This window comes from Rhinopithecus bieti, unplaced genomic scaffold (assembly GCF_001698545.2).
Source record: "Rhinopithecus bieti isolate Rb0 unplaced genomic scaffold, ASM169854v2 scaffold_4600, whole genome shotgun sequence".
NCBI classification, from domain to species: Eukaryota; Metazoa; Chordata; class Mammalia; order Primates; family Cercopithecidae; genus Rhinopithecus; species Rhinopithecus bieti.
The window spans coordinates 1,609,986-1,619,816 of record NW_016804545.1 but is presented as its reverse complement, the minus strand read 5'-3'; the positions used below and the strand labels follow the sequence as shown (position 1 = coordinate 1,619,816).

The 9,831-nt window shown below is 40.4% G+C and overlaps 1 long non-coding RNA gene across 1 annotated transcript in view; it reads left to right on the top strand.

Annotated features, from left to right (window-relative positions):
* The first annotated feature begins 3,623 nt into the window (after positions 1-3,623).
* Positions 3,624-9,831, top strand: part of LOC108527680 (uncharacterized) — a 19,799-nt gene continuing 13,591 nt past the window's right edge. Inside the window, exons 1-2 of the long non-coding RNA XR_001884889.1 lie at positions 3,624-3,988; positions 4,787-5,035. This is a non-coding gene — a long non-coding RNA (uncharacterized LOC108527680). The remainder of the gene's footprint in view (positions 3,989-4,786; positions 5,036-9,831) is intronic.

The window sequence follows — 9,831 nt, the reverse complement described above, 5'->3', positions numbered from 1 at the left end:
GAAATTCCCACAGAGTTAAATGCAGACTCTTGCACCATAGAGGACACAGCGCATTGGCTTCCAGGACACCATATTCTCTTGGTTGCCCCTTCCAAGTCTTTTTTACTGGTTTTTACTCTTCTGCCTGGCTTGTAAATGCTGGAGGGCACTGCCACTTATCCAGTTCTTTTTTCTATCTACCCTCACTCTTTTCATGATCTGATCCAATCATATGGCTCTAAATAACATAATAACATCTATCTGTGGACAACTCCCAAATTTCTATCTATGGCCAAGACCTCTCCCTCTCAAACTCCAAACTCATGTAGAAAAATTCACTTAAACAGCTCACATACATTCCCTCCTGCCCCCAAACAACTCTACCCACAGTCCTTCCCATCTCAGTTGATGGTAACATGTTTCTTTAGATTGCTCTGGTCAAAAATCTTAGACTCCTCTTTCACTTCTCTTTTTCTCACTCTTCATCCAATATGTCAACAAACTGCCTTGTTTCTTTTTAATGTAAAACCAGAATCTGACCACTTCTCGCCACCCCCTGTGCTGTTTCTTGAACTGTGCTACCTTGATCTCTTGCCTGGATTCCTGCATACCCTCTCATTGGTCTTCCAGCCCCTACCCTTCTTCTCCTACATCCATTCTCCACACTGCAGCCAGAGTGATCCTTTTACAATTCATGTCAAATCATGTCACTTCCCTGTTCTGAACTTTGCAATGGCTTCCCATCTTATTAAAGTGATGTCAGCGACCTTCATGATTTACCCCTGTCACCTCTTTACCTCTCCTCCTTCTACTCTTCCCCTCACTCACACCATTCCCATTATATCATCCTCTTGCTTGTCCTTGAACATGCCAGGGATGCTACTGCCTCAGGGCCCTTGTGCTGTTGGTTCCTCTCCCATGTATCTGCACATGGCTTACTTCCTCAGCTCCTTCAAGTCTGTACCCAAATGTCTCCTACATGAGACTTTCCCCAACCATCCTATCTAAATTGTAACCCACCCCACTCCTGGTTGTGACCTTCCCCCTTCCTCTGCTCCATTTTTTCATAGTACTTATCATCTTCTAAAATGCTCCCCCTGCTAGAACCTAAGCTCCATGAGGCAGGGATTGTTGCCTCTTATGTTCAGTGATCTATCCCAAGCACTTGGGACAGCCTGGCAGATAGTAGGTGTTCTGTAAATATTTGGATATAAATAATAATGAATGAATGTATAATATACAGGAGGGAACCTCCGTTTAAGGAATATTTCCATCTGCTGAGTTTGTTTTTTAAGCTTTACTAAGGTATAATTGACACAAAAAATTGCACGTTTAATGCATACATTTGATGAGTTTGGACATATGCATACACTTGTAATACCATCATCACAATCAAATTACTAAACATATCCATAACCTCCAAAGATTTCCTAGTGTTCTTTGTCTGTCTCTGTGTATGCATGTGTGTGTGTGGTAAGAACACTTAACATGAGATCTATCCTCTTAACATATTTTAAAGTGTGCAATACTGTATTGTTTCTTTCCATTGAATTTGTGTTCATATAGTCCCTAAGAGAGCATGGGAACACTCTTCTGAACAACTACTCTAGGCACACATGTTCAAGTCCAAGTATTCTTTGGTTTTTGGTTTGTTTTGTTTTTTGTTTTCTGAGATGGAGTCTCGCTGTCAGCCAGGCTGGAGTGTACTGGTGCCATGTCGGCTCACTGCAACCTCTGCCTCCCAGGTTCAAGCGATTCTCCTGCCTCGCCCTCCTGAGTAGCTGGATTACAGGCACCTGCCACCTCGCCCGGCTAGGTTTTTTTTTTTTTTTTTTTTTTTTTTTTTTTTTTTTTTTTTTTTTAGTTGAGACGGGGTTTCACCTGTTGGCCAGGCTGGTCTTGCACTCTTGAACTCAGGTGATCCACCTCCCTCAGCCTCCCAGCGTGAGCCACCACGGCTGGCCAAATTCAAGTATTCCAATCACTAACACTTATTGTATGCTTATACGTTGAGCACTGTGGGAAGCAGTCTGCATGCACCATTTAAATTCTCACAACCCAATGAAGTAACTTGGAGTGATGTTACTTCCACTGTATAGACGGGAGTACACCAGTAAACCAGATCAGAAAGGTTAAGTGATTTCCCCAAACCACACAACATACATATGTATATATAAATTTCCTTCTCTCTGTTTCTTTCTTCCTTCCTTCCTTCCTTCCTTCCTTCTTCCGTTCCGTGTCGTTCCCGGTTCTTCTTGTCTTTCTTGTGCTTTCTTTCTTGTCTTTCCTTTCTCTTTCTTCTTTCTTCTTTCTTCTTTTCTTTCTTCTCTCTCCGCTCTCTCTCTCTCTCTCTCCCCCCCCCCACTCCCGCGGCCTCCCTCCCTCCCGGCGCCTCCCTTCGTTCCTTCCTATGCCTGTCCTGTCCCCTGTCCTGTCCTTTCCTTTCTTTCCAGGGTCTCACTGTATCACCCAGGTTGCAGTGCAGTGGCATGATCATAGCTCATTCGAACTCTTGGGCTCCAGCCATCTTCCTGCCTTAGCCTCCTGAGAAGGTAGGACTACAGATGCGGGCCACCATGCCTGACTAACCTTTTTTTTTTTTTTTTTAGAAATGGGAGTCTTGCTATTTCCTTCCTTCCTTCCTTCTTTCCTCCCTCCCTCCCTCCCTCCCTTTCTTTCTGTCTCACTGTATCACCCAGGCTGGAGTGCAGTGGCGTGATCATAGCTCACTGCAGCCTTGAACTCTTGGGCTTAAGCCATCCTCCTGCCTTAGCCTCCTGAGGTAAGATTACAGGCGTTGGCCACCATGGCTAATCTTTTTTTTTTTTTTTTTTTTTTTTTTAAGAAATGGGGGTCTTGCTGTGTTATTCAGGCTGGTCCCAAACTTCTAGTCTTAAGGCAACCTCTTGTCTTGGCCTCTCGAAGTACTGTGATTGCGTTTCTTTATCACTCTACAATTCTGCCTCCTTTAAGCAAAGACCTATTGTCAGGATTGGTTCTTTGGTATTCCTTTTCCAACAGTTGCCCAAAGCCCTAAAAGAATTCTTACCCAGCTGTTTGAAACAGTGGAAAGACCTCAGAAGTGTGACCAACAAGTCAGGCAAAGCCATAAGAGAGCTGCCAGAATTCAACTGGATGTCATTTTAATAACCCTAAGAATTAATTATCCTAACAGATTGAAAGAAGGCAGGATTCTATCAATCAAGTTCAAATGTCTTTGGAGAGAACCAGAAAAAAATATACATATATATACACACACACACATATATGTATACGTATATACACAAATATACATCTATCTATGTATCTATGTATCTATCTATCTATCTATCTATCTATCTATCTATCTATCTATCTATCTACAAAACCTAATTGGGTGAAGTATGCAGTCCAGGGGAGTGGGGTGGGGGTGCTGCAGGCTTCTGTGAAGAGATGAAGAAACTCGGTAAAGTAGAATGTGAACTTGGGGACATGGACTGTGAGACACATCATCTGAAGGGCATTGATAGCGCCACTATAAATAGAACTAAGCATGTTCCAGCAGCATTGCTGGCAGGAAGGCAGTCAGCTTCCCAGACACCACCTCTGGGCGTTACCATGACTCATGGGAATGACAGTTAGCTCTTTTGTGGGTGCAGTGGGTTGAATGGTGGCCCCTAAAAAATTTACCTCCAAATCCCTGGAACTTGTGCATGTTACTTTATTTGGAAAATTGATCTTTGCAGATGTAATGAAGTTAAGAATCTTAATATAAGATTATCCTGGAATACCTGACTGGGCCCTAAATCCAATGACAACTGTCCTTATAAGAAAAGCGGAGACTCGTGAAGGCAAAGGTGCTGTGAACATGAAGCTGGAGATAGCAGTGATGTGGCCACATGCCAAGGAAGCCCGGGAATGCCAACAGCCACCAAAAGCTGGAAGAGGCAGGGAGGGATTCCCCTCTAGAGACTCCTGAGGGTCATGGCCCTGCTGACAACTTGATTTCGGACTCCCAGCCTCCAAAATGGTGAGCGAATAAATTTCTGTTGTTTGAAGCCACCAGGTTTATGATGATTTGTTACAGCAGCCCAGAGAAACTAATACAGTACAGTGGGTAAATATCACTCAACCCTAGGCTGATTTCAGTTCAAGTATGGATGTGTAATTTCCTTAAAATTAACCTGTTGTATATTAATACTTTATGTGAGATAGAAGAACATATTTGGTATCTCACATGCATATAATGTTTAAGACATTTGGCCTAATATTAAAATGAACCAATTTTAGATTCCAATTTATAATGTGTGAATAATTGATTTAGATTTAAAGTTATAATTTTACTAAGTTTATATAGATCATTGAAATATTTAAAGGAACTTAAAGTTAACCCTATTCATGAGTTTGATGGATTCTGTGTTAAGTACTCAGAAAGATTATGTTAGTTTAATCAGAAAATTGAAGTAATTTTAAAAGAAATGGAATATATTGATTTATAAATTCAGTTTAAAATGCTTGAGGATGTTAAATTAGCTAAGCTTATAAATAGGATCACATATTATTCAAAGGCCCTTAACACAGTTCTTGAAAATGTGACAGACCATATACAATATACAAGAAACAATAAGATTTTATGCAGAACATAAAAGCTTTGGGAAAAATAGGGCTTCTTAATCTGTAACTTTAATAAATTTAATATTAACTTTTAAAAAGCAACATTAACCTCTGAATAGTATTTTCTGCCCTCAAAACCACTCAAGGGCACCAAAAAAGCTCATATTGAATAGAAGCAACATAAAAGAAACTTTCTAATTATTCCATCCTTCAGGAACAGGGCCAAGGGAGGTGGTCAGGAGAAATGAAGCACTGTCCGGACGGTGTGAAGGTGATCTATGCTGTGATCAGAACAGCAGAAGGCCATGAACTTTGTGGCGAGTGCCTTTGTTCTGAGTCAAAGTGTTCCTTGGCACATGAAGGAACATCAGGTCCAAAGGCTTGTAGTGACTGAACAGATAACGTGAATTCCATCAAAGCTTGACTTCTGCTCATCCCTACCTCTCCTCCCGAAGATAGTACGGTGAGTGTGGCATCCAGGCAAACATCTGATTTTCTGTTTCTTCTGTTCAATTGAGGAACCAACTCTGCTCCTACAGAGATAACCACGGAATGATTATTTTGAAATGGTAACCGTTTCTGGCTTTAGTACTTTAGTTCCCATTTATTGCTGTCTGTATCCTTGGTTTCCTTCTGTGTGGTTGCTGGTCCTAAAATCTCCATTTGCTCCCAAGTTGGTCGATTGGTCAGGCCCTTTCTCCCTTGAATGTGGCCAGTCTGTGTGACTTTAATTTCAACTAACACAATATGCCAAACGTGATAGGATGTCCGTTCTGGGTTGTATTACCTAAAACAGAAGCTTACAGAACTTAAATATTCACCTTGCTGGGAGACCCTGTGCCATATTGTAAGCACAGAGAGGAAAGGTGGCAAGGAATTGAGAGCAGCCAACAGCTGACAGCCAGGAAGAATCTGAGGCCACAAGGTGCTGAATGCTGTCAACAACCACATGAGCTTGGAAGCATATTCTTCCCCAGGCAAGCTGAGGAATGAGAACCCAGCCATGACTGGCACTTGATTGCAGCTTGCTGGTGAGACCCTGACACACAGGACCCAGCTAAACATACCTGGACTCCTAACCCACTGAAACTGTGAGGAAATAAATGCATGTTCTTTTAAGCTGCTGATTAAGTTGTTATGCAGCAATAGATAATTAATACTTAATTATCTAATTAATACATATTAATATTTTGGCAACATACACTATGTTCCTAAGGTACCTTGGAAAATCCTCAGAACTATGTGTTGCAAATGGCAATGCTGTGGTACAATGGAGTCTCCCAAACACTGATAATGGGTGATGCCATCACTTTGCAAAACAATTTGACAAGAGCTAGTACAGGTGAGACTGCTTGTCTCCTGTGACTCCTAGAAATATGCCCTAGGAAAACTCTTGCACATGGTACCAGGTAACAAATTGGAGGCAGCATTGTATTAACAACAAACTGAACACAACCCAAGTGTTCACCAACTGGAGAATGGACAAATCAATTGTGATTCTTCATGAAACAGCTATAGCACTGCAAATGAAGCTCTCTTCATTAGGAGAGGCTTTCCTCTTGAAGCCACTGACCATGTCTTATTCATCTCTGAGTTTTCTCATCTACAAAATAGGATAATAATTGTGCCTACTGTTTAGGGCTACAAATTAGACACTTTAAGTCATGAGCTTAACACTGTGCCTGACATTTAGTAAGTAAGTGCTCATTAAATGCTACCTTTAAATCTCCAGGACTTCACACAGTACCTGGCACATACTTTATAAATATTAATTGGATAAATGATTAAATGCAAGGATTGATGCAGAAGGCCAGTACATCAACACCTCATGTCAAAAGAAAAAGTGTCCGAAGTTATCATCCCTCAAGGTCTACCAAACATGTAGAAAACAGACCTCCCAGGATGACAGAGCAAACCCAGGCAGAAGCTGGCCTCTTTAAGGGTGTGTCTGCTAGAGGCTGCTTCTTGGTTCTGCCCACTCTGGGCACCAGGTACTTGACTGGAATAGATAATAGATATTCCGATTTCGGCCAAATGCAGTGGCTCACACCTGTAATCCCAGCACTTTGGGAGGCCGAGATGGGCAGATCACTTGAGGTCAGGAGTTGGCAACCAGCCTGCCAACATGGTGAAACCCTGTCTCTACTCAAAATACAAAAATTAGCTGGGCGTGATGGTGCATGCCTGTAATCCCAGCTACTAAGGAGGCTCACTTGAACCTTGGAGGGCAGAGGTTGCAGTGAGATGAGATCACCCCATTGCACTCCAGCCTGGGCAACAGAGCAAGACTCCATCTCAAAAGAGAAAGAAAAGAAAAGAAAAGAAAAAGTTATGTGGATTTCACCCAGGGTTCTTTAAATCTGGGGCTTTATGAACCCATACCTTGTGTTAAGAACAATAAACAATGTACATACCTATAGACAATGAAAAATATACAATAATTGGCAGATCCTGATAGGACTTTTTGGTTCCATCGTTTGAAGGATCAGATAATGATAATAACATTCAATGCTGCATTTGCTCTTTCTCTCATTCACTATGGCTTCATGCATTCCTCCCACAAAGATTTACTGGGGACAATCCTATGCCAGTCACTGGGTTAAGACCTGGAATACCACAGGCTCAACAGGCCTGTTCACTCTCCTCGGGCTTGCTTAAAGACAGATCTGGTCTGAACCTCTTCTGCATGTGCTGAGCAGACCATAGCCTCCCTGCTAGCTGTTTGTGCTCTGCTGGAATGTCTTGCTGTTGTTGCTGGGTCCTTATATCCTCTGCAAAGTCTTTATCCTTTGCTTGTGTACTTGCTTCAAGAAGATTCTTTAGGTCTTGAGCCTTGACATCAAGTAAATTTTGAGAAAGGCTTTTCTCCCTCCAGGGAGCTCCTTCCCATGGGGCTGGCAAGTGATTTTGCAACTAATTGCCTCTTTCACCTGGGTGTTCATGTTTTCTTTTCTGATGTTTTCTCTGAGGGATGTGAGCTGGGCAGGTAGGAGGGACTTTCGTGGTTAAAAGGTCTTTTATGGCTTGGAACACGAGCTTAAACTAGATCCCACAATGAATAACACCCCACACTTGCAGACACCGTGAAAGGTAGATAGTGGGTATCTGACCGAGCGTATTCCATCAGCAGCTCCCGAGTATTAGAGTGGGGTGAGTTGATGGCCAACACAGCACAGAGAGAAGAAAGCCCAGCTACAAACCATTTGACATATCCCCACATGGCCAGGGATGATCAGCTACTGACACTCCAGTCTAATCTACAGCTACTGCTTATTTTTTTCAGCAAAAGCTTTGGATCCACCAAGTGGAATTATAAACTATGAGATTTGCTTTAATGTTTTCTTTTTAAATAAAATAATACAATGAGCAGCCATGAACCTACCACCCAACATAAGAAATAGAATATTATAAATATCACTGAAGCTCTCTCTGAGTTGGGTTGCCAAATTTAGCCAAAAACAAACAACAGTGAGAAAAGATGCCCAACTAACTTTGAGTTTCAGATAAACAATGCATAATTGTTTAGTATAAGTATGTTCCATGCAATATCTGGGACATACTTATACTAAAAAATGTATTCATTGTTTAAATTCAAAGTTACCTGGGCCTCCTGTATGTTATCAGGCAACATTACCTGTGAGACCCTCATGAGTCACAGCCCAGTGGCTCCTTCCTGACAGACAACCATTACCCTAAAGTTGGCTTTATCATTCCTTTGCTGTTGTTGATAGTCTTACACATTTATATGTGTCAATAAAAAAAATATTGTATTCCTTGCTTGTTTTGCAAGCTTATTAAAATATCATATTTCATGAATTTTCCTCTCAACATTTTATATCTGACATTCCATTTCACTGCTCATTCATTTATTTTCACTGCTATAGCTGTTTTATGAAGAATCACATTGATTTGTCCATTCTCTAGTTGGTGAACACTTGGGTTGTGTTCAGTTTATTGTTAATACGGTGCTGCCTCCAACTTGTTACCTGGTGCTCATGTGCAAGAGTTTTCCTAGGGCATATGCCTAGGAGTCATAGGAGACACGCAGTCTCAGCTATACTAGCTCATGTCAAATTGTTTTGCAAAGTGATTGCATCACCCATTATCACTGTTTAGGAGCCCTTGTTGTACCACAAACTTGTCAACACTTAAAACTGTCAGGTTTTACATTTGTACCAATCTGGTGGACATAAAACTATCTCTCACTGTGGTTTCATTTTTCTTTTTCTTGGTTACTTATGAAATTAAGATACATTTTGTATATTGATTTACCATTTATGTTTTCTTTGCTGTGAAAAATCTTTTCATTGCTATTGGCCATTTTCTATTGGGTTGTTTGTATTTTTTTCTTACTAATTTTTAGGAATTCTTTATGGATTCTCAATACTAATCTTTCATTAATTATATGCATGAAAATATGCCCTCTAGATTTTGACTGGTCTTTTACTTTCTTTATGGTGTCTTTAGATAAAATTAGAAATCTTTTATTTGAATTTCTTTAATTTATCAATATTTTCTTTTATGGTTTGTATTTTCTGAGTGTTGTTTGGAAAATACTCTCTCAGCCAAAGTCACAAAAATATTCTTCTATATTGACATTTAAACATGTTAAAGTTTTTCCTTTTACATTTAAGTCTTCATTTTACCTGGACTTCATTTTATAAATGGTATAAGGGAGAAATCCAGTATCATTTTTTTCCAATATGGATAAACTCTTTTTCCCTTACTATGTATTGAACACTTCATTCTCTACCATGCTTTCTACCCCAGTCCCACACCTCAGCCACTATGCAATGCCTCTAGATAAGTCTTCATATATTCATGGATTCATTTTGGGGGTCACTATTCTTTCCTCTGGTCTATTTGTTTATCCCTCTTCCAATACCACATTATCTTATTTACATATATTTATCATGACTCACATGAATTACATAGATTTGCCACAAATTGCAGATCAACCCCTATCTCTACCCCATCTCTCTCTCTCTCTCTCTCTCTCTCTCACACACACACACACACACATGCACACACACATACCTTGTTGTTATTCCTCAAAAGCATCTTGACTATTTGTAGGCTTTTACTCTTCCATGTAAATTTCAGAATCAGATAATAAGGTTCACGATAAACAACTGAGATATTGAATGGAATTGCATTGTATTTAGGGAGAATTGGCATATTTATGAAATTGGATCTCTCTACCTAGGAACAGTACATCTCTCCATTAGTTTAGGTCTTTTTTTTTTTTTTTTTTTTTTT